Below are 26764 nucleotides of genomic sequence, written 5' to 3'. Positions count from 1 at the left end.
ATACCTGTAAGCCACTCTGACCACTGCTTTACCTCATGAGGGTGTTGTGTTTGTATGGGTGATCATCAAGAACAGTGGGCTTCTGGCTTTGCCCTCCTCTTTGGAGGCTATTCATTGTTGGCATGGTGAGAAAGCTGGCTAATCACAAGTCACAATTTGCCACACTAAAATGGGGCAGAAATAAAACAATATTCCAACAAGGCATCTAAAAACTGCAACTCAGAACCACAGGAAAACACACAACTTAACCCAAGTATCTACAGTGAGTCCCGATGTTTTTTATATGGTGACTATGATCCCACTGAGAGAAGGCAGATATAGTAAAATAGACAAACATAGGGGCCCTGGCATGAAACATCTTAGTTTCAAATCCTGGCTTTGCTACATACTGACTGGGGGTCTTGGCCAAGTTACAAAAATTTTTATACCTCAGTTTTCTCATCTGTAAAGTGGAATTGATAGTAGAATTAAATGAGATACTAAGCATAGTGTGTTGCACATATTATATGTTCAGTGTTAAATTACGCAGCAAAATATGACAATATTCACATTTAAAGATTATAGTTCTTAAGGTATGGAAGCAACCTAAGTGTACAACAGATGAATGGACAAAGAAGATGTAGTGCATATATACAATAGAATACTACTCAGCCATAAAAAGAATGAAATTTTACTATTTGCAGCAACATGGATGGCCTTGGAGGGAATTATGCTAAGTGAAATAAGTCAGACAGAGAAAGACAAATACTATATGATATCACTTATATGTGGAATCTAAAAAATACAACAAACTAGCTAATAAAACAAAAAAGAAGCAGATTCACAGATACAGAGAACAAATTAGTGGTTACCAGTGGGGACAGGAAAGTGGGGAGGAGCAATATAGGGGTAGTGGGGAAAAAAAGGGTTATTATGGCATTATATTAAATCATGTGTGAGAAACTTTTGAAAATTGTAAAGCACTATAGAATTTAAAGAGTCTTTCCATCAATAAAAAAATTTAAATAAAATGTCAATATACAAAAAAAAAATGAGATACAAAAAGATAATAGCACTTTGAGAAAAATAACAAATAAGGGCAGTTGAGATTGTTTTTATAACTGCAGTCCTCATGGTCTAAGGAAGCATACATTCCAGAAGGCTGCATGTAAGAAGGAACAAGGAAGGGACAAAAGACATTTGTCAACTGTCTCTACAGTTTTCTAGAAGTTACCACATAGTACGTAATTCTGAAATTCAAAAAAATCTGAAAAACAAAACTTTTTAATATATTTTCAAGAAAAACACATTTCAAGCTAAAACCTGACCTGAATTGACTTGGGACCATGATCTTTATCTATCCCACTTAGAGTAAATCTTAGGCTTTGCAGCAGTTGATGGTGAAGTGCTGCCCTGACTCCAATGGAGATATTCCATAATAAGAAGTACATACTTCATTTCACCTTCAAAATCTGGAAAAATCTGAATTCCAAACCATATCTGGCCCCAAGAATTCAGATTAAGGAATTCTGGACCTCTACTCTGTTTATATTCCATTGGCCAGAACTTAATTATGGGTCCACTATTAACTACAAGGTCACTTGGGAAATGTAGCCTTTATTTTGGGCAGCCCAACAAAAAAATTCTATTACTGTGGAATAAGAAAGATTAGGTATCAGCACCCAGCCAGCAGTCTCTGATGCAATCTCATTTTTTTCCCCCTAAAGCTTTATCCTAAAGCACCCCCACTCAGAACGTCCTGAATAGGATCAGAATAAATAAGAATTGTCCTTTTGGTTTTCTTTAAGTAGCCAGGACTGACTTCAGATGACCCAGTTCTGGCTTCAAAAACTCCAGACATGGCTGGCTACCCATATTCCTATGGAATGCTACCTTGACTTCTTAGACAAATCCACATTTCATAATTCCTCCTTTGTAGAACTACTTCAATCTCACAGATGTTTGTTTCCCTGTCTTCTGGTAAATTCAGGACTAGACTTTTGGTTCTAACTGGCCAGAGCCTCTATGAGTTGGGACCCTCATGACACAGGAGTGAAGGGGGCAGGGCACAATCATGAAGAGAATGTCACAGCAATTGAAGATAGGACATAAACTGGTTAGAATCAACTATGCCCAAGATGGCAGATAATTTGCCTTCCAGTAGACCTTGAGCCTCATTATATACTCATTGCAAAATATTAGCATGCTAAATGACACACCCAGAGGCGCCATGACAGTTCTGAGGCTGGCTATAAAAGGCCAAAAAGTAGGTGATGGCCCAATTCCTAGAAATCCCCACCCTTTCCCCAAAATAGTTGGAAAAAACCTGCCACTTGTTAGCATATGATATTACCAAGCCCATAAAAAATGAATCACCCTTGCACCCTGGGGCCACTCTCACTTTCCTAGAGGACCTCATGCTCTGGGGCAGCCTCACTTGCCTTCTGAGACGGCCTGTACTCTGTCTATGGGGTGTGTGATACCTTCCTGAATAAATCTAATTCCACTTTACTATGGCTCACTCTTGAATTCTTCACTGGGCAAAGCCAAGGACCCTCACTGGACGGGATGCATCTCAGGGACTCGCTGGAGACGTGGGACATGACCAACCTCTTGTGCCCCATTTTCCTGTGACACTCACATGGACTAACTGCCAAGGTCTCTCCACCCTTATCTGGCAGAAGAGGTGGGACATCTCCATAAGAATGTTCAAGAAACAACTTGCAAAAACGAATATCCAGATTCAAACATTATCTGTTTGAATTCATCAAACTCTATCAAATGCAAATTCTACTTCTCTCAAAAAAAATTATTCAAATTCAACTCTGGCACAGAGATAGCATTGTGTTCTAGGAACCATGGAGAATAAACGATGAGCAATTTTCTCTGCTTACTGCAATTGGACACAAAAGGAGGAATTTTCGGTGAGTGTTGAAAGAAAAAAAAACAACTTAAAATTAATTTTATTTTCAACTCAGAGGCTGAAAAACATATTTTAAGAAAATGGATGTGGATAGTATTTGGTAATAACGCAAACCTTGTCATTGGCAAAATCTAATTTTTCCTCTAGTACAAATGAAATGCAAGATGAGTAAGAAAGAGCTAGTCACAAACAATAACAAAAAAAGATTCAGCTTCTGGCTTGGGTGCAGTAAACTATAAAGAGATCAATGTTTTATAGTTGTATGAGAGGCTTCTGGAATCCTACTTTATGTTATACATTCCTCGTCAATACATTCCTATAAGAATGTGCTTTTGAATGTCCAATAGTTAAATCATCATATGAAGATGCCAAACATTAAGTATTTCATGGGTTCTTTTTTAACTTTTTAAATGGCAGTTTGTACAACTGTTCCAGGTAAGTTTAAATAGATAAGTGTTCTGGGGAGTGTCAGTATTATTCACCCTAAAAGCTAAGTGTAACATAAATGGAAAAATAGACTGTACTTTGGGCATTTCATACATTTTAATGACCAGGTACTATTGATTGCTGTGCTTTTTTGCAAGTAAGGGAAAATTCACACATGGAGTTGTGTATTTCCTTGTAATGGAAAGTTATTTTGATCACACCTTACAAGTGATCCATACTGATATTAAGTTTACAGTCTTGGGAGGAGGAGGAAAGAGTGAACTTAATTTGAATTTAGAAAGTCTCTAAATGATAATTGAATCATAAGTCTGGATTATAATTCTAGGAGCAACACTTGACTTGGTCAAAATCACTGTTATGAAGAGATGCAATTTTTACACAGTACTTCACATTGATTAAGTAATGTGTGAAAATGGAAAAAAAAGTATTTGAATCTTAATCACTGTCATTTGCATGAAATAAAAGTCTGTGTCAGGGGAATGCACATTATAATAACTCCTGGGTGTTTTGGTTGCATCAGTGAGCAAAGAAGTTGTATGCATTTTTTTTTGTGCTGATATACAAGAATTCCTTTTATATTTATTGTATCTTTGATTATACAAAAATTCAGCAATATAGGATTTTGGCTGGTGAGAGACGGCAACTGATTAACTACCTTAACAATGGTTGTAATTAAAACAGATGTTTGATAATGCATGCACCCAAATTAAACTGGGAACATTCAAAGAGAGAAAAGAGAAAGAGGAATTTGATATGAACCTCATTCTCAGTCAGGCTTTCCACTATACGGAAAGGCAGCAAATGGGAAATGAACTTCACACAAATTCTTGCAGTTTCTTCTAAATATTTCCCCCCTGCTACTAAACACTTGGGAAGCTTAAAATGCAGTAAACTGAGGGTCTTGCTCATGTGTTCCCTCTCCCCGCAATTATACCTGCGACTGGGCTGCAAATCTATGGATTCTACTTTTCTGCACTGGTGCATATTAATACTTCTAACTTCACTGCCCTCATCAGAGTCCTCAGAGTTCAAAGTGCTTCCAGATCTGGAGCTGGACTCTCTCCTGCCTTCTTCAGACTCTGAATAATTGATATTATCTTTTAATAACCTGAAATCTCCTGCTCGGGTTGACATGCATTCCTACAATGTTGAGTTAATTCTTTCCCCTCTTATTTCTATTGTCTCCTTCTAGTCTGAGGACAATGTGACGTGGGACTAGAGATTTCAGCTTCTGAAACTTCACCTCTGTTTTGTGGAAGAGAAGGAGAACACTAAACAAAACAAGAGTTTTGAGTCCTGAAGATGTAGAAAATTCCAAAAGACAGTAATAATTGTTTGCAAAATATATAATTCTGCTTGTTCAATCAAGGTCAGAGAAAGAAAGTTGCTAGGAAAATCTCTGCCAGATATGGACCGTGTTAAGAGATGGGATGGTAATGGATGCAGCAGTCATCATTAAAACTGAGTAACAGTAAAAATAAATGTAATAACATTAATAATGGTAAATACATACATACATATATATATATTTCACTAACCTGAGTAAAAAATACAAAAATAGTGAAAAAGAGATATCATTACAGTGATAACAGAAGACGGTTGTGAGCTCATCTCACCTTTATAGGAGAAACAAACATTCCTATCAGATTATGGCATCCATAAAATTTCAAATAAACGTGCTAAGTAAGACAAGTGAAGTTATTCTACACTCAAAAATTAACAACCCTCCAAAACACAAGCTTCCTTCTTGACAGTGGCATTCTTTCAGCCTCCCTGTCTAGGAGTTTCCTTTGATTGCTCCTCTTTACCGTATGGTAGATCGCAGACACTCCACAGTCTCGACTGAAAGAAACCATCCCTCTTTCCAATCTCGCAAAACCCACTTCTTCCTTTAAATAGACACTTTTAAAGAAGCACTCCTTCCTTCATAAACCCTCTACCATCAGCCTAGTCAGGCCCTTGCACTTTCAAAGATAATCTCCCCCTTCTCTTCACCTCTCCGGAATCTGTCTGCTCTCCAGGGCTAATTCAGATTCCATGTACTACAGCGTTTCTATGATCACTCCAGGCCACAGAGGTTTCTTCCTTCTCTGTGCTCCTGTTGCATCAAGGGACCACATTCCCAAGTTCAGCACATAATTGTTCTTTATATTAGTTTGTAGTATTCTTCCCTCCCTAGTTGTAAGCTCCTCCACAATGGAAATAATATCTTATCTTCCCTTCTTTCTTCCCACCTTCCTTCCTTCTTTTCTTCAACAAATATGTAGCATTTAGTACCTACACTGTGCCAAGCAGAGCAATTCCTGGGTTTCTCCCACTGCATTGCAGCATTTACCACATAGTAAAGTAGGCATGAATTACATGTGCATACTGTTTGAAGAAATTTATTCAACAGCTCTGTCACCCTGGATGATTTAACTTAACTCATCTGCTCCTTCTTCCCAGCATATATTAACCCATCCTTTTTTTTTCTTTTTAAACCAATTCTTTTTGACAAAAGAATAACTTTCAGTCTCACCACTCAGCCTATTTGGTACTTGCTGATAGAGGGAAGCAGGTTTACACCAGAACAACAAAATCCTCTCCACGAAACCTGTTTCGATACCCGGTTCCACTAAACTTCGTGTATACTGCTGCTCAAATTCCTTGACTTCCTGTGCCATCATGTCCTTTCTAGGAAAGAAAGATAATAACATATTCTATGCCACCCCCAACACTCCCTAGGGTGAGGGTTAATAGGATAATGGCTGTAAAACACTTTAAGCTCATCCAAAGAAAGGTGTCACACTGTATAAAAATGTCAGGAGTTATTATGCAACTAATCAGATTCAAAGTACAGGTTGTAAACGGACCTGTGGAGTGTTGAAATGAAGCCTCAAGGAGGTGTGCTAATGCTCAACTTGCCCCACAGACCCAGGCAGTGCTTCCGGAAATTTCTCTGATATAAATTAACTTCAGAAAATACATTTCAAATCTATTTTTTTTTTAAAGAGGAAGAGGATTATGCCTGCAGAACAAAGATGAACTCATACAGCCAGAATTCAGCTCCCTGATGCTGGTTAGCCTAAATTCATGTAGAGTGAGAGAAGTTCCACAGCAGAAAAGGAATAGGGTTTTGGCTAACCCTCCCTCCACACCAGAGGTTCAAATATATCAGTATGTACATAGAAAGCATTTCCTTCTTAGTAACAAATTATCATTTTGCAAATGAAATTTATGAAATTTTTACAACATGAAATAACTTCGAGAAACTATTTCTCATCCAGTATAATCTCTCTGTCTTGCATATGTTGGATATCTCTTGCACATGTCTTTGTACTGGGCCACCAAGACAGTGCAGACTCATAGAACAGTTCTGATGTTTGCATGTTTCCAGTGTTCAGACTTCTAGATGAACAACTGCTACTGTTACAAAAGATGGTGACAAAGAAGGCTGAGAGAAAGCATTAAACTCCAACATACGATACGAAGATTGACAGAAGGCCAAGCTTACATGCTATAACAATAAATGTCAATGGTATGAACACCTAAAAAAAAATCTAAAGAATAAAGCAAACCCCACACAATATTTATGATCTTGTACTAATGAATTTGAAAATCTGGGTAACATGGATCATTTCCTAAAAATATATAAATCTACTGTAGACTTTATTTTCTTAAAAAGAGATAGAAAACCTATAGAGCTACCATAAAATGGTTAAAAACTACTGTGCAAGGGCCAGGACCAGATGGCTCCCCATGCACTGGTGGGGTTGTTAAGTCATTTAATTGTATCAGATTTTAAGGAAAGAATTATTCTCACAAAGCTGGCACCACAATGATACCAAAGGATCACAAAAATGGCATAGAAAAGAAAACTATAGACTAATCTCATTGTGAATTAGACACAAAATATGAAATAAAATATTAGCATGTTTTACTATATAAATAGTAGAATAAAATAAGAATATATTGAAATCAATTGAGGGTAGTTCCAGACTTCTGGAGGCAGCTCAATAATACAAAATCTACTGAGAGCTTATCATATAAATAAATCAGAGAATTAAAACCACAGAATTAGTTCAATATTTTCCCCACCCCCAAAATGGCTTTTTAAAAGTTCTTAATATTGTGATAATAGAACAAAACTTTTTAAGCCATATATTTAAAAAGATACCTCCTACAAATCTTGTGCATCACAAACTGACAGCCAGCATAACACTTAAAGGAGAAAATCTAGAAGTAGTCTCATTAAAGCCAGGAACCAGACAAGGGTACTTGTTGTCACCACGATTATTTAATGATTGTCCTTGAAGTACCCACCAATGTAATTAGATGAGAAAATGAGACGAGAAGCATAAATATTGGGCAGGAAGAGGTATAAGAATCATTATTTGCAGATTATAAAGATTATAGTCTTGAAAAAAAACCAAGTGAATCAACTGAAAAACTATTAGAAACATGAGAGAATTCAGTAGATTGTCTGGTTTAAAATACAAATATACAAATGTAATAACTTTCTTACTTGCCTGCAATAACTAGTTAGAAAGTATAACAGATTAAGTAGTTTCCCATTCATAAAAGGAGAAATAACAAGAAATGCCTACATGCTTTGTATTAAGGAAATTAATAAAACTTTACAGAAGGACATTGTAAACATGGAAAAAAAAAGAATAGTTTTAAATGTTATTATAGACTAAACTAAGCCATAAGTACAATAACAAAAACAATCAGATTCTAGCAGATCTTTTTTTGAGAAACTTGATAAAAGTAATTCTAAAATTTATTTCTAAATTAATATGAAAATAACCAAGACAGAGCTGAAAATAAGAATGATTATAAAATTAATTTTATTATATATTGATAATTTTATTTATAATATATTACATAATATATAAATTTATAACACATTAATAATTTTAATTTTAAATTAGAAACTAAAAGAATGTGGTACTGGTTCAGCAATAGATCAAAGAAACAGAATAGAAAATCCAGAAATTAATCCAAATTTACAAGGAAAGTAACATATAATATGAGAAAGATAATTTTCTCCTGATAGGCAAAAAGATGAATTGTTCAACAGATTATATTGAGGCATCTGGCTCAGGCTAAATACCAAGGTGTCATTTTGATTGTTCTCTTTCCTTCACTAGCATCCTCTCCATCCACTATGAGTCTTTCTGGCTCTACCTTCAAAACATACCTGAATCCGGTAACTTTTCACCAGCTCTACAGCTACCAGCATCCTCATCTCTTACCCAGATTTCAATAGCTCCCTAATGGATCTTCTGGTTTCTCTCTGGCCCTCCAACAATCTTCTCTACACTGTAGTCAGCGTGGTCTTTTAAAAATGTAAATCAAATGACGTCATTCCCTTCCTCAAGACCTTGAATAGCTTCCCATCAAAGGTAGGAAAAATCTCAACTCCTTCCTTTTGGTAGACATCCCCTGTATGCCTGGCCCCTGCCTGGTTCTCCAACCTCCTCACCCCGCCTCACTCACTCTACTCTAGGCACACTAGCCTTCTAGAACACACTAAAATTTTCCCCACCCCAGATGTTTGCCTTTTCCCCCCTCTCTGCCAGAGTGACTCTTCTCCCAGATCTTCAGATGGCTCACCCTCCACATTTTTCAAGTTTGCCCGCACAAATACCCACTCCATAAAGCCTCAGCATCCTACCTAACACACTCCCTTCCCATAACCCTCTGCTTTATCTTCACTGCATTTATCACTCCCCAAAATTGTTACACGAGATAGCTTTGTTTATCACCTGTCTCCTGCTGCATAACAGGCTCCCGGAGGGCAGAGATTTTGTTCACCACTGTAACCCCAGTGCATAGCACAGTGCCTGGAGCATGGAAGCTGCTTAATAAGTATTTGTCAAATCAATGAATTGCAGAGGGAACAGAGAAAAGTGGATGGAACTGGGTTATTTAGCAGGTAGACTCGATAGGGCTTTGAGACTTACTCAGTAGACGAAATCAGTGAGGGACTTAGGATGATTCTAAGTGTCTGCCCAGGGAATTGAAGAGATACTGCACCATTTGCATGTCAAGAAAGTGAGGATGAGAAGATGGATTACATGTTGAGTTCAGTTTAGGGTCTGAGGTGTTTACGAGACATTCATATAGGATCTCCAGAGGGCAACTGGTAATACTGGTTCACAGTTCAGGAAATCAGAAATAGTTTAGGGTCCATCATTTTTTAAAAATGTATTGAACTTTTTTAAGAGAAAAAAAGGAGAGAAAGGAAAGGTCTGCAAAGAGCAACAACAAAAACTGGGTGAAGATATCGCCAAGCATGTAATTCTCAAGTTACTTTCACTATTTTGACATAGTGGCAGATTTTATTCTCTCATGGATAGCTGAAATAACCCACCAACAGTAAATAAGATTAATTCTCCTAACTATGAATAGACCAGTGAAATGTATCTCAAGAAACAGATGAGTTTATGCCACATGTTAGAACTCTAAATGATAAAGGATATAGTTCAGCTGAGCATCTATTGAATAACTAATTAATGCTGTTTTTCTCTCTTTCCGTGGTAAATATAAGGCATCCACTGAGGGTCGATCACCCTGCAAGTACCTGAGGTAGATGCAAACTAGCAACTACGAGCCCTGCTCTTCATGAACCTGACTGTCCAGTGGGGGAGATGGGTTAAGGTGTTATTTTGACCATTTTGCCTGTTTATTCATTAGAGGTATTTTAGATGGCTAATTCTTTACCAATTTGATGAGGCATGGTCTGGGAAGCACAGTTTTAGTAAAACACCCCAGTTGCTCTTTGGAAAGGAGAATTATCTCAGGAGACATATGTACTCACCTCTAGGTTTGAGACCAAAACAGCTGCTTCTTCAGTCCTATGTCAGCCTCTCGATGGGAGCCCAGACATTCTGCTCACCAGATTATGCTCACACAGGTAATACTCTGTAGAAAAAATTTTAAATACAGAAAAATCTTTTAAAATTTATCTGAATACATTCAGAGGTCATTGTTATTAACATTTTAGCAAATACCCTTCCAGGCAATCACACCCACAAGTATAATACATTTACAGCATGATCAAAACTTACATATTGTTTTTTTCCTTAACAATATAGCATAAGCATCACCCTGTGTCACTAAACATACATTTACATTATTGTTTTAAATGGCCTATATCATTCAATTGACAGATGTCCCAAAATTTATTGAGCTACTCCTCTATTATTGGGTACTTAAAATACTTTATATGATTTACTATTAGATTTGCTGTGGTAAATTTCCTCTTACACTGAGATTTGCCCACTTATACAAATATATTTTCAGAAGGAATTCTTAGGTATGAAAGTGTAGGTTAAAGAAGATATATATATATATATATATATTTTTAAGGGAGAATTGGCAGAACTTACTCTGCATCACAAGGAAAGAGAAAAATCCCTTTTAACATTTGCATTTAGCTTATTTCATCCCAGAGAAGGGGAACCTGATCCATCGATGCTATCTAGATTAGTATTTTACAACAGAACTTTCAGTGATGATGGAAATGTTCCTTATAGGTGCTGTCCAGTATGGTAGATAGTAGCCACGCATGTTTATTGAGCACTTGCAGTGTGGTCAGTGTAACTAAGGAACTGAATTTTTAGTTTTATTTAGTACTAATTAATTCAAATTTATATAGTTACCATATTGGACAACACAAGTCTAAGTAATATACCCCATAGATGTTTTCCTCTATATTCCCTTCAAATTATACAGACATAATTTAAAGAACCTACAATTTGTTTTCACACACATTTTTATGATCTTATCCAATCTTAAGTGCTTGATCATCAGTTTCTATTGACTGAGCTAAAACCTGAAAAAAAAATGATCAAGACTCTTCTACTTTTATTAATCCCAATATTATAACATTAATAGGTAACCCATTTTGACCAGTTGCAAACATCATATAAATTATGTTTTATAATTGCATGTTTTAATTATGTTGGAATATTGCTCCTCTGCCTAATTCATTTGAAATCAATTGCTGTGGTAACTACATATCATGTGCTTGACCATAATAACTACAGGAGAAATGATTAATTTCAAAAGGATTCAGAAGGAAGGCCATGACCTAAATAAACCAGTAATAAATTTGACTGTTTTCTAGCCTAAGAACTCTAGTTGTCATCAAACCACAGGTATTTAGCAGGCATCTCAAGGTCAACTTAAGGGAAATTGCAGTGGCGATATTAAAATTGGAAATAAATTTTAATTTTTTTCTATCTCAAAAAAAAGAGGAAGGAGATACACATCTTAAAGCTTTTGCTCTGTATTGCCACAGTACCATTGTACTGAGTTCTTGACCACTCTTCCTGATCTTGGTTCCATTGGGTACCTTTGTGGGCTTTACCCTAGTTTCTCTGAGAATGGTATAATTCACCTAAAAACAATAGGTATGGATGCATCTTAGGGTAACCAATGAATGCCTGGAAGTTAATCAGCAAAGGTTCTCTTGTTAAATATCTCTTAGGAAATGCAAGGATAACGTCAGTATCAACCTTCCTGGTTGTCTGTTTTTTTCTCCTAGAGACCTAGAAATTTCTCTTTTCAATTCTCCAGTGTTCCATCTCCTACTTAAAGAACTAAACATTGTTTAACCAGAGTACTGTATTTCTCCATCTAACTCTAAATTCCAGTGACTGCTAACTACTCTGCTATCTTCCACATCATTCCATCATTGCTACTCCCACTGCTAATCCAGTGAACCCTTATCTGCTTAGCATGGGCTTCAAAAACCACTTGGAGGTGGCTTTGCCCAAAGAAGGCTGTTCCCCCAAATCAAAACATTCTCATCAGAGCAAAAACCTCAGCAAGTCTCCAAAAATCCCTGAAGACTAAAGACAGCAGTTAAGGCAGAAAGAAGGTAAAAGGATCTCAGATGGTGACAGCCTGTAAGATAGAAATCCAAGAACAAATCTTTCCTATCCCTTGTAGTTTAAAAAATATGCTGCATCTAAAGTGCCTGTATCATTCACTGCGATTGTTCTATCAACAATAATAATAACTAATATTTATTTTGTGTCTACTTTGAGCTAGGCATTATTCTAAGCATTTTAATAAAATGACTCTTTATCTTCACTTAAAAAAAACCAAAAAACCTTACTATTATTGTTCCCAGGAAGGAAACAAGACATACATAGTTTAATTTTCCCAAGAATCCACACCTAGTGAAAGTTACAGAGCTGGACTGAAAATGAAGGTCCCAACACAACCCTTGGAGCCACTTGCCAAAAAAAAAAAAGGTAACAAAATTTCAAATCATATTTGTATAGTTTGGCTGAAGTATTTAGGAAAGAGGCAAGATCAATACTTTATCTATTTGAAGTAATTAAATAAGTATTTTTTCATTTATTCAAAAGCATTTAAGGACCACATATTAAGTTGGAAATATCATGCCTAATATTGTAAGAAATGCAAAAGGGAACTCATTTAAATCATTTAACAGGTTTCTGTGGGGCAATTTTTATCTTCCTTGCACTCTGCTGGCCTCAGGGGATACATCTGTGGTCTTCTCCCTTGAAAAGTTTACAGAGAAGCCCAAGGACAAGTAAGTATCGTAGGGTATGTAGTGGTCCCACAAGGGGACAGTTTATAATTCCACATTAAGAAATAAGATTATTGAGTGGATTGTAGTAACTGTCATGGGAAGGGGGAGATAAGTGCTATTATTCAAAGAAGGGTGAGATGACTTATACAGACTTCAGTATGAATAGTTCATACCAGGTCAGATCTGGGGCTCCAAAGTGGAATGATCAATGAGTATTCTATCTCTTCAAGGGACAGTCATATTTTGGGAGCTAATGAAACAAATGAGAATGATCTTGGATCTGGAAAGGCATGTATTGAATGTAGTGGGCTAGTCTTGCAGTAGTAGTGTGCAGAATGGACTCAGTGGAAGGCTAGAGGTTGAGGGGACCCAGGGTGACAAGCCAGACATGAGCCAGAGATGGGGAATGTGGCAGCAGGGATGAGAGGGAACGGGAGATGAAAAGAACATTGAGAAAGAAGATGTAACACTTCTCGGAGAAACACAGTGGGAAAGCAGAGAGTTTGGAACCAGCCAGAATCAGATGTGCTTCCTAGTCACATGACCTTGGGCAAGCTCCTCAGCTTCCTCTGCTTTTTGTCTATAAAATGAGTATAATAATCACAGGTACTATGTTCATAAGGATTCAGTGAGGCTATAGTAGTTACATTTATTATTGATAACACTTCTCAAACCTCTGTCACCCTCTGTCTCCTCACTCCTTCTCTTCTTGTCAAAGCTCAAGAAATCCTTGGGGAAAAAGCCATAAATAAGGAATCTGTAAACAGATAAAGGTGGTCTGATTTCCCATGAATTGGGTTTGATGAGCACCCAAAAAATATCACTTTCCTTCTCCTCATAAATTTGGAACCAACTTGAAATAGATAAAATACTAAAGCAGACGAAAACCAAAATGTCACCTTTGTCACTGGCAAAGCTGATACTAGAGAATGTGGCTTTTTTACCTGCTCATGATGCTTTCTAGTGCTGAACATGGAGACGAACAGACCTCTACCCACCCCACCCCTGCCCACAGGCACAGCCTGCGCTGGATGGTCAGAGGCCTTCCACTTGGGACAGGCCTCCTGTCACAGGTACTGCAGAGAGAAGGATGGGAGCGTTCTGCATCTGGCCACTCACTACTAAAAGAAGAGGAGAGGAAAGGAAGGAGGTGGGTTTCACAGACTCACTACCAACCACCACTCTGCTTCCCGGAGTGAGAGCACTGCAGACCGAGAGGGTTACAGCTGTGCGGGCCCCTCTGTGTAGAAGGAAACAGCAGCTTTGTTTAGGGAAGACTGCCTTCTATTGGCATCAACCCCATCCTGCTTGCTCTTTCATCTTCTTTTCCTCTGCCTCTCACCTTCTCACTTGGCTCTCGGTACCTCATTCACAGTAAGGCAGAACTGCCTTCTTCCCCAGGGGGTTGGACCCTTAACAGGAATTCAGATCCCTTAAATGAGAGGAATGAAGGTCCTGCAGGGAGTCTGGATGGTAATTGGTGCAGTCAATAAATCCTTTGCAGGGCTCCTGAGAACAGTGCTACCTTGGTGGTAAACTGTTGGCCAATGCTTCCAAGATATTTCACTTTGTCAACCCGGGGCCCAGGATATAGAGTATTTGTCTTTCCTGAACAACTTTTCTATATGCAGAGCTCTCACTTTTCGGGAGCTACGTGACTCTGCTGGGGCTAGCTCTCCCAGAAGCATGTATTTTGCCCAATGATAATATAGCTGGACAACTTCAGAAGGAAAATGAGACATGTGGTTCAACCAACCAAGTGCCTCAGTTTACACCATTACCTGCTGCCCACCTGGTTTTTTCTAATCCCCCTCAAGCAGCTGTCGTGGGGGAGGAAAGCCCTAGTCTTGGACCAGGTCTGGCTCTACCTCTTTCTAGCTGCAGGAACTTAGACACATGATAAGTTCTCTGAGTCTCCATTTCCTCATTAAAAAAATGGGGCTTTACAACCAAGATGTCCTTCAATGGGTGAATGGAGAAACACACTGTTGTATTTCCACACAATGGAATAGTACTCTGTGACAGAGATAATGGACCCATCAAGCTTTGTAAAGACATGGAGGAACCTGAGATGCACAATCACCAAGTGAAAGAAGCTAGTCTGAAAAGGTTTCATATGGTATGATTCCAACTATATGACATTCTGGAAAAGGCAAAACTTATAGAGACAGTTTAAAAAAAAATCAGTTGACAGAGAGAAGGGGAACAGAGAGGGATGAATGAGTGGAGCACAGGGAATTTTTTTAGGGCAGTAAACTATTCTGTATGATACTGCATTAGTAGCTACATGACACTACAAATTAGTCAAGACTTGCAGAACCATGTAACACAAAGAGTGAGCCCTAATACAAATGGACTTTAGCTCATAATTGCGCTTCATATCCACTCATCAATTGTAACCAAGGTATCACACTAATGCAAGATATTAATAATAAGAGAAACTGGGGGGAGGGGTATATATAGGAATTGTGTACTATCTGCACAATTTTTCTGTACAGAAAAAATTTCTCTAATAAACAAAGTCTATTAAATTTTTATAATAGGGCTTTAACATCTACCTCCCAGTGTTGTCAAGAGGACCAAAGATGATGCTCCTGAGAATGCCTGGCACCTAGCAACTCAGCTGTAGTGTCAGCCTGCCAAATGTCCACGGCCCTAGCTGTCCCCCCTTCTCTTTCCTAATTGCTTAGTGGGGGTTACTTTCCCCTTAGTGATCACAACTGGAAGTCTTCACTTTCAGTACCTGGACATCATGATCAGTTCCCCCATAAATCTAGCTGCTTTCCAAAATGCTCATGAAGTTGCTTTTTCCCATTAGGTCAATCTTATCCTGTCTTTTTTTATTAAGCAGCAGGTCTTCTGACCTTAGCAATTCTCATGGCAGCTGCAGTGTAGTGGTGCAGAGCATGGATGCTGGAGCCAGGCTGCCTGCACTTACATTCCAGCTCCACCATCTACTGAGGTGAGGGACCAGGTGAGCTTGTGCAGGGTGTCAGACCTTTCTCTGCTTCTGCTTCCTCATCAGTCAATTAGTGATAAAAATCTGTTAATTAGAGTGATAAAAATAATACATCCTGCACATGTGTTTTGGAAACAATTAAATGAGATGACCTGCAAAGCAACCAAAGCAGTGACTAACATGTAGTAAAAAAAAAAAATTAATGTTATTTTCCTAAATGAGCATTTTACACGTTAAAAGTTTTTTCTTTACGTCCATTGTCCTCTCCATATGGCTTTCCCCACAGTGAGACCTGTGCTTTTGGGAAACAGAAGGTGTGTTCTTCCATCTACTTCCTGAGTAAATCTTGGAATTCTGTCAAGCACAGTGAAGAAGTCTGTATGTGAGTTTTTCAGATCCATGTTGGACTGACCCGATGGCCAGTCCCCTCTTTGGATAAGATCTGGATGAGAAAAACATGAGAACAACCTGGAACTCTAGAACTCCTAGTGTAACTAATAAATGATTGTCCATCTCTGCTAAAATAAAGTACATGTATATTTAACTGGTAATTACATGTTGAATGTATACATAGGGAATGGCCATCCCCTGGCCAGTTCTGCATTTTCAGCATCTTGTTTGGCAATGCAACATGCTTCTGCCCGTCTACATTTTGGAAATGTGCACTGTTTCTCCCCAGGAAGGAAACAAAGATCTTTCAGATGGACAGTGGGATCACTTCTCCCTATCCCCCTTCCCTCTCCGAACTTTGTCTGCAGCCCCTGAGTCCCCCAAATCAAATAGAACTGCCATCCTCAAGAAGTGAGCTACATGAGAAAATACGAGCCCATTCTATTTACATTCAGCACGTCTAGATCAGCAGCTTCATCTGGGACTTAGACCCACGATGCTGGTGATGCAGACAGCCAGATATTTAGTCACATCAAAGCAATTTGCTAATTGCAGATGCTTCCTTTCTGTTTAATGTTTCATGTGCAAGATTAGGTGGTTGATTTAACTGGTTCATAGTGCCTGTTTTATCTCATTAGCTATCTTTAAAGGAAATCAAATCATGTTCTATATAGACAGGGGACATTAATTATCTGGAAAACATAATAGCATAACCTGTATATGAGTGTGAGTATGAAAGAGACGATTTAAATCACTGTTAATTCTCTAGCTTATGAGAACTCGTATAGAGATAAATGTTAACCTACAACAGGGTCTCATATATGAATTAGGTATCTGTGCATGTCAATTATAATATAAGCACTTAACATATCATTATCAATTAAATATGCACAAGCTTTACTTTAGCAGAGATAATCATTTATAAGTTAAACTAGGAGTTCTAGAGCTCCAGGTTATTCTCATGTTTTCCTCATCTCTTTTACCTGTAGTACATTTTCAGCCATAATTCTAGTAAAATGTGCAGATAGCTTTAACTTTGCTCTGACTATCTTTTGCTCCAACTATGTTCCTGGTCTAAGCTTTATTTTCACAGACTCTAACCAACCTTTAATTTAGTCTTCGTATGCAGTTAAAACATTTCAACCTGAGACAAAGCAGCATTATCATATTTGAGAGAAAAAAAGTCATAAAATTTCCAGAGGAAAAAGAATCCACAAAATCTGTACTTTAAACCTTCCTCTGGTAGAAGTGGAAGTGGAGTCTGTGCATGTGTGGGGAAGGGGGTATGTGAGAACTATCTGTACTTTCTGTTCAACATTGCTGTGAACCTAAAACTGTTCTAAAAAAAATTCTAGTTAAAAAAAATTCTCTGTGATATTAGTATCAAAAAACAAATGTACTCAGTGTAGCAAACCAGGGTTTGCATAGGTTTAGCCTGTAATAAGGACTAATGCTTGTACTATTTATACTGCCATGCCACCAGCGTATAGATATCACGATAGCCAATCACGACTCCTTAGGGGATGTTTATCATGTCATTGAGCTTTGAATTCACAGAGCTTTACCAAGCACATCAGCCACTGAGGATTATCGAGGAAGGAATTCTTCATTTAAATGCTCCCCACTATTTTACGTGATAGAGTATAGCAATCTTTATATCATATTGATTTTTTTTTTAGTCTCTGAAAATAAATGAAGACAAGTACAGACAAGAGCTCCATGAGACTCTGCTCTCCTGCTCTCCCTGTAAGTCTCTCACTCCTTTCACCAGAAGAGTGAGTTATTTCTGCAAACTCTCAGGACCTGGTGATCAGATCCCAGGGCTTGAATGTGGATGCGAGGGGACCACTCATGTTTCCCAGTCTTTATCTCAGCAGTGGGCTCAGCACTATATGGGCATTAGCGATGCTGTGGTCCGCCTGAATAGACTTTGTCTACTTTGGTTCATGTTTGTGCCACAAGGATGAAGGCAGGTTACACAGATAATGATATTTTAAATCTGTTGAATAATAGTTAAATAAGCAAGAAACACTAGTATAAAATTTTAAATGTTTATATCTTATAATACATTTTCTTCATGCAACTAAACATAGCTCCTTTTCAGAGATCAAGGTACCCTCGGAAATCACTATTTGATAGGGCCAAGATGCTGATCCTTAGATGGTATAAAGCAATAGAAAATAAATGATGCTCCAAACCATTTACTTATAGAACATATTGAAGTAAAAAAATTATAACTAGTAATATTGTTTTCAATCAGAAAAAAATCAGCTTCCCAGAGTGCACAGGTAATGGCTACACTATAGAGTTGTCTTTTTAACGGAATTTTACCCAAGGAACCGAGCATTCGTTCCCATGAACAACTTCCAAGCAATCACAGATCATTAATCACCTTTTGCTCAGACCGCACATAATGTAACTATTCCCATATAATGTAACTAACTATGCTTGGACTTGGCAGAGCAGATTTTGAAGACCCTAACCTCTTTTAAGAGGAAAATCATTTCTTAAACGCACTGCAGCTCCGTAACTCTCCCAGCCATTTTCTGCACCACAATTTTTCTCATTTTGCTTCCTTTGTGTTCCATTCAAGGTTTTCCTGCACTGAGACAATCTTTTACATTTTTTTCTTCTTCTGCCTGCATCAAAGTTAGGACTTTGTTAGGGATGCTTTGCTATCGGCATCTGTTACCTCTTTTTCTTAGGGGCTAAGGAGGAGGCTGCTGTGTGGCTGAAAAAGACTCTCATTCAGTTTGGAATTGCCTCCCTTTGCTTTCCTGTCACACTGTCAAGCTCAATCAGAACGCAATGAAAGTGATACAGAGGCGAGGCTTTGCTGGCGAGACTTAGAACAAAGACAGCTCCATAGCCTAGTACAGATTTCACATCCAATTTAACTCTTTGGAAAAGGATTTCAGGAAATACATAGTCAAGAGTTGAAAAAATGGAGTTGGGTCTACTATAAAGGCTAAAAGTATTATCCTGGCTTAGATAAGCTACAAAGATAGGTTGATACTATTTTCTAGCATAAACCACATTAGCCGGCATTACACATTGAGCTTTCTTTACTCGTTAAGTTGCAAGGAGATTTGAGAGGAATTTAGCAGCTACATAAAATGACTCTTTCATGATTCTAGCTTTACCAGTCATTTTAGTTGTACAAGGTGCATGAATAGCAAGGACCTAAATCATGTTGTTTAACAAATCTGGTATTAGAGGGTTAGTCTCAGTTTACTTATTAAGAATTTAGTTGAGTAAAGGATTTTAGGACTCAGTTCTTTGTGTAGATGACAATGAACAGGCCAATACTTGTATTTTTGGGGGGGAAACATACGTCAGCTACACGTTTTGAACTGTGCTGTTGGGCCCATAACTAATGTTTTGCATTCAGTGTATTTTTCCACGGGGAACTAACTGTAAAGAAGAAAACTCACTGAGAAGGACATAGGTCAATGGTGACCTCAGTGGCCTCTACCATGACTTCCTTTCTGAAGCCTACTTTCCACTTGTTCTTTATCTTCAAAGAGACTTGGTTTAATTCTCTGAATTTTTCAAATTTAGGTCATGACAAGAAAGAAGTGTTGTTCGATTAGTGATCTGATCTTAAAGAATGATGGCCTTCATTTTTTTCTCAGTGGATTTGAAGCATGCTGAAAACTGGTTTACACAACGCACACCAGTGGTGAATCTCAAATATTCTATACAGCAGCAGTGATGCTAATAATGCAACAGTGAGGAGGATCTCCTGTAGTTTAAATGAACTCTTTTTATCAACTATTCTTTAAAACTGTTATGGTCACAGATATCACTGTCAAAATGCCAATGTTTGTTATTCAGGCAAAAACAGGTATTTTTTGCTTGTTTATGTACTTTTATCTCATTGAAAATAGAAAATATTTAAATAAGTTCATATAAACTTATATATACCTGTTTATATATACTCAGAGAGAGAGGGAGAGTTTGAAATTATTTTATAGACACAATTGCACTTAAGAGGAGAACATTTCAAATAACTGGTACCACATCATCATATTAAAGGAGATATCTCTTTGGAAAATTTTCCATGAACGAGGGATGATTAGAAGCAAGCATATGATAGACACCAACATTTCATCTCTGCGTGCAATTATGATACAAATTAGAAATGCTATTATGCTGGTGCTCCATAATTAAGTAAGCAATTAAAAACAAAACTAGTTCATTAACAAATTGTCATAGCTAGGCCGACAAGTGCCCAATGAGGTCACAGTCACGGCAGTTGCACATGATGACTAAGTTTTCCTGAAAGCAAAATTCCCAACCAACAGCAATGGCTCCATTTCTAATTCATGTGTTATATAAATAGCGATATGTGGTGGAAAAACTGAAATAAATATTGTAGACAAGTGTGGGGAAGAGGAGAGCTCTTTGTGGTAAGCTACCTGTGCCATTTGTTAGAGTATAGTTAGAACGTTACAGTATAGTTGGAGTATAAAATGAAACGTTAGGTTTATTCAAAAATGAAAATAAAATCTCCTTTGATACTTGATATCACTGTGGTTTTTCTCATAAGTCTCTGGCCAGTTGGCTCATTCAATCTCTTTGCTGTTGGGGAACCTATGATTCTATCTTAAGATGGTGAAGATGGTGACTAGAAATTAGCAGTTACTAGTGAAAGCCATGAGATCCAGATATTTGTTTCTATTTTTTAAGTGGCCATCAGTTAATAAGTATTTGCATTAAAAATTTTTTTTTCCCATTATTTCCAATAAAACCAGATAGTGTCACAGGAAAAATTATATCAACAATGAACACGTTTAATAAATAAGAATGGAAAAAAAAGTAAAATGGTTAATCCCTGTACTAATTATTTGTCCCATTTTTGTTAATACAAATTAAATGTTTCACTTGGTTAATGACAAGTGTGATCAAACAGTTCATAAACTGATGGATTGACTTTGAAATGAATTCAGGGGAAAAAAATGACATGATGTGGAGCTGGCAAAGGGCCGCCTCTAGTGGGAACAGATGCCCAACAAATTTGGCGAGTAGTTTTGTTCTCTTCTATCTGTTGCAGTTCACAATCCTAATGAATGTTATGTTTAAATAACATGAATAAAGATAAAGTGAAAATGAATTCAACTCCAGTTTGAGCAGCAGAATAAAAATGAGCAAACTGTATTATCTTCTGCCACCTAATCTGGGTTGAATTTCCTCTGTATCTTTTTTGTTTGTTGAAGAATCCTTTTCTTGAGTCTCCTTGGCCATTGACAAGGTCTTTTGAGATGAATATGAAAAGATAGATTTAAAGGTTAAGGCCAGGGTCAGATGGTTGCAGATGTTTTGTGAGAGATTGTTCGGTTCAGTTTGTGGTACTTCTCCTGACTAAGGTATTTCAAACAGGCAGACTCATGGCCAGCAACTGTCAATGAATGTTGTTTGTCTCACAATTGATCCACGCAAACACAAACACGCAGTAGAAGGAGTGTTTGTTTTTTCTTAGGCGGATAATTTTCTCCCTGCCCAAAGACTTTGTCGGAAGCCAGAGAAGAAGATGGTATTTTTATTTCTAGAAAGTAGGATATTTTAGATTTGGCTCTTCAGATGATCGTCTGAGACCATTTTTCAGGGGACAAAAACAGCACCATGTGACAGAAATTGATTAAACTGTAAAAGGTTGTAAATTTTTTGAAGAGGAAGAGAGAGGAAGTAGAGCTTGGACATAAAAAAACAAATGATAAATGAACTAATCTCTTATCTCTTGAGTTCAAATTCTAATTAACAGACAATGTGAAAATAAAGCGACAGGAATTCATGGAGGTCATGCCAATTGCCATTGGGATATTGCATTACTTGATTGATTTAGATCAAACTGTCTCCCCAGGAGGAAGGTTAGAATAAATAGATACAAATATATATAATGTGTATCTATAAAATGCATGTGTGCAAGGATTTTTATTTACTATTTTCTCAAGTTTATAAACATGATTAAAACTTCTCCCTGGGCCATTTCCCAAGCCTCCCTTGAACGTTTTAACATTACATATGAGCACTGAGATCTGACAGTTGATTGACTAAGGCCAATGGGATGGTTCCTTTCTACAACGTGCAATTCAGAACCTACAAGTTTGGGATAGTTCCATTCTTAGATCTTGTAAAGAAGGCTTTTAGTTCAAGTATATTTTGGAAATTCTATTTAAAAAAAATTCTAGGCTCTTGAAAGATACAAAAAAAATTAAAACTATGAATTTTTCGGTCAATGTACTGATACGAAGCTTTTATAGCTCTTACTTTCCTACCATCTATTCAACATCAGTCACTCTTTACATTTACATTCTTCTGAATATTATACTGTCTAGTGCTACTGGGAAGACCGTGTTTATTATTCTGACTTGATTCTTTGTGAAATAGGTGCTTGATAAGGATTATTTTTTAAAAGACCAAAAGCCCCTCAAGTGATTACCCTCTCAAATTTCTTGTAAAGGAGAACAGATAGTGATCCTCATCATCACTGAAGGCAAATCTAGAATTTTCCAGTGTTTTAAACACTTGCATATCCACAATATAATCAAAGGATATTTTTGGTTTTTGGGGTTTTTATAGCTAATGTGAAAAACTAGGTTTTTTTTTCTTCCTGAGGCCTGTTGCCTCTGTTGAACATTTAGTCACATTTCAAAAAACAGTGAATTTTCTGGTAACTCCTATATATTTGAATCATTTGAGAATGCTGTAGGTTTGCAAAAATTAGGAATAAAAATCATTCTTATGTTTCTTCCTATAATAACGAAAGCATTTGGAAATATAAATAGGAATGTAATTTTCAAATCTACTTCATGCTATCAACACACGCATAAAAGGTATGGAACGTTGTCTTTATAAGGATTCATGTACGTGAGTTTCACTATTTCAGATTGTAAAGTGAAATCATTATCTTTTTACCCAATATTTTCCATTTTGCAACCTTATCCAACTAAACCATTTCACCATAGGACTCAAAGTATTTAAGATTTGAGTGTTATCTGTACAACCTTCCTGAATAAGTGGAATGATATTTGAAATGTATATTTCACTTTTTGGTTTTTGGCTCTCCTGAAGGCAAAAGAAAGAAACATTCAAGGAGCCAAAAAGAGGACCCCACAATAAGAACAACAAAACCTATGTAAAAGTTATGGTTTTTGCAAGTGCTGGTTTAAAAAGCTTTATTTAAAGCTGCTTTGAAATATTTTTGTGATAAACAGAAATCTATATAATTTATTCATATCACAATTTCCTAAAGCACGTTTACGAGGTTTTTTTCTCCTAATGCACACTCTGCCATCATTCTGTTTTTATATATGTTCACTTAAAAAGATTCACCAAACATAAATAAGAACAATCACAGAATTACAGAGTAGGATTACTTCTGGGGAAAAAATTATCAGCAGTTGCATTCTCCTCAGCTATCCTTTTGACTTCATCATTAAGAAAAGTATTCAGGATGTCTAGTGGGTGAAGAGAGCAGAAGTGTGTTTTCATTTTGATATGATAGCTGCATTCAAGTTATTCTCCTCTTTACAATAGATTTTACCTAGCTTTATCTTCATAGGAAGCTGCTTTCAGTTGAAAAGCAGAAGTGAATGGAAGTGTCATGACATAGGATTAACAGTACAACCGGTTAGTAAATCAAATGTTTGAGGTGAAGAAAGTAGAATGTGACATGCATCAGCAGGATAGACTGGCAGGATTTTATGGAGACAAGTGAAAAGAAAAATTTGAATCTTTGGTCGATGCTCCTGATATCTGTCCTATTTTGAAAGCACGTGGTCCATTTAACAAGTCAGTCACTGTAATGAATCTGAGTACAGAGAGGCATTCCCAGCAGTGTTAGTTCATGTTGACGTGATAACCATAGAAGAAACCAGCCCAACTTCTGTTCCCCACTAATTAAAAAAAAAAGAAAAAGAAAAAGAAAAGAAAAAGAAAAATGTTCCTGAGGCTGAAAACCTGTCCAGCATGGTTCACTTTTGAGATGCTAAACCTCACTCTGGGTTCACGTCATAACATTCACATTATTCACTAAAGAATTAACTTATTGTTAAAAAAAATCTTTATACTGCCATTTACATAGATTTTATAAAGTACTCAGCGTTAAGATTTTAAAATTTTGAGAGTGTTCGCCTAATGTTTTAAACAGATGTAAGCAATCCATTTGAAACACTTAAAAATGCACATTTAAGCACATCCACGGATTTCTTTCCTCCTTCTGGTAAGTAACCACACAAATATGTAAAAACTTAAATTGAAATTGGTAATGCTTAAAGATTATCTGCGTAGCTTGGGAGATTATCTAAAAGGTTAATTTAAAGGCTTAATAAGAGATACTTCATGTCATCCTCAGTGTCTTCACATGGAAGATTTAAAAAATTCCACTACTTTGGCATGTACTTCATAATTCCGTATTTTTCAGTCTCTGTTTTTTTTTCACAGCAAGTTTCCCTAAGAATAGGGTTAAACCTGCTACGTGCCTAATTTTTACTTAAAACTGTTTTTTTTTTTAAAAAGCATAATTCACATACCAAAGAATCCCATTAAATACTCACACTTTAATATATGTTCCTCAGAAACAAATGTACAGTTAGATAACACATAAAGAATTATGAATGACTAATTATATTTTGCATATTTACAGCAAAGACAATTAGCAAATAGCTTTTATATGCAAAATAAATGAAAAAGTAATTAAGACGCACTAACTAGAGCAGCAATATCAAGCCTGTTGTCTTGTGATTCATTCCTAACAAACATAATAATTATGCATTCATTGTCATATAATTAAAACAGCTCTGTCCTTTAGAAAAATGGTTATTTACTGTATAATAACATGAAGAGTGGCAGAAGTTCCTCATAATGGTGAGCACGATAATTAAATATTTCTTCTTAGGAAATGCTCACCCAGTTTAGTTTATTATCATCAACTTCTACCAGCAAGCAGCTGTCCCTCAGGAATGCCAAGTGCTCTCTCTCCAGTCTGGGAAAGTTATTTTCCACTTTGTTGGCAAGCCCTTGTCTTTGCCTTGCTGTTGAATTGAGCAGGGATGCATGTAAGCCACTTTTCACCTGTCTAAGGCAGTGCCCGTGGAGGCCATCCTGAGCTCCAGAGGGCTTCAGGAAACAGCTCCTAGGCCTGTCTCTGCGGCTATGTCTGCGTTTGGTGATACTAGTGTGTTATGACTGTTTCTCTGCCAGAATATAGTCTCTTTTTGAAGATGTTACAGGACTTTTACTTTTTAACCACTAAGATAGACCTAAATGTTAACATGAGACTTCAGGCAATGTATTAGTTAATTAATTAACATCCGGTATTTACCATGTCAGATAAACCACCTGCATTTTAGAAATGCAGTGTTAATTTTCAAAATGGTTAAGGTATTTGGTGCTCAGTCTTATTAATGTGATGGAGACTATCCTCTGTATCCTCCACGGATAGACTGTGGGAGCCATTTTGTTTCTCCAAAGCTGAGAACATCTTTATGTTTATGCTCACCGGGTATGTCACTGTTGTTCACCTGTCACATCAGCACAGCACCCAGGTAATGCGATCAGAGATATACATTATTTTGTGACTATTTGGTGTGTTATTTTTATATATTGATGCTATTTATCATGAATATATAGTCAACAAAATTAACTTATTTTATATAATAAAATCATGTCTCCAGTAGGAGTGAAGCGTACAGAGGTATTTGGGAAGAGCAGTATCTTTTATTATCAGTTACTTTTTTTCAGAAAATAGAATAGCAACTTTAAAAATTATTGCTTATAACATCTTCAATATTAGAGATAGATAAATCTTAAGCAGGAAAAATGTATTGATTTATTAATAATTTTTTCTTATTTAAAATGGCCTTTTTATTATCCTTATGACATCATTTTGATAATATTAAATATAAACATCAAGCTCAGAGAGTAAGAAAATAAATGGTTTTGGTTAGGTTTTGTGATTTGACTTTATTAAATATTTGCAGCTAATTATTTTAGCAATTACTGAGCTACCAGTCATTTTTTTATTGAGTTCAGGACACAGGTAGCAAACAGTAAGCGTAATATCTTGTTTTGTTTAATTTAAATAAAAAGCCCTAACTTTATTTTGAACACTTTACCCTGAGCTATTTAGATATTTCTAAATATGCTACACCATAAGCTCATTTGGCACATGACTAAATGGATATGGACCAAGGAGAGCCTAGAGAGGGAATATATGCTCCTTGTGCCCGTGTTACATTTCGGAGAACTTAACCATCGCGTAGAATGCTGAAAAGAAAGAGCTGCCACAAAGTGAAACTGGTTAAGTGTGTTATTAGAGCTCCTGTATACCACCAACAGAATTTGGGACTAGAAAGAAAATAGAATTTGAAATCATAGCAGGGCATTATGAGAGTTGCTTTACCAGTAAAAGGTAGAAAAGAAAAACAATATAGTCCCATCTTAAACTCTAATGCAAAAACAGTGCAGGATTACGCATTACTTGGTACCAGAGGCACCAAGAAAAGTA

The 26764-nt window shown here is 36.8% G+C and overlaps 1 long non-coding RNA gene across 1 annotated transcript in view; it reads right to left on the bottom strand.

Annotated features, from left to right (window-relative positions):
- Nucleotides 1-26764, bottom strand: part of LOC140696936 (uncharacterized) — a 156630-nt gene that overhangs the window by 7095 nt on the left and 122771 nt on the right. The window contains exon 3 of the long non-coding RNA XR_012073634.1: nt 10155-10258. This is a non-coding gene — a long non-coding RNA (uncharacterized lncRNA). The remainder of the gene's footprint in view (nt 1-10154; nt 10259-26764) is intronic.

The sequence above is a fragment of the Vicugna pacos genome, chromosome 6 (assembly GCF_048564905.1).
Source record: "Vicugna pacos chromosome 6, VicPac4, whole genome shotgun sequence".
Lineage (NCBI taxonomy): Eukaryota > Metazoa > Chordata > Mammalia > Artiodactyla > Camelidae > Vicugna > Vicugna pacos.
The sequence above is the reverse complement of the archived record's forward strand: the minus strand, read 5'-3'. Positions and strand labels throughout refer to the sequence as shown.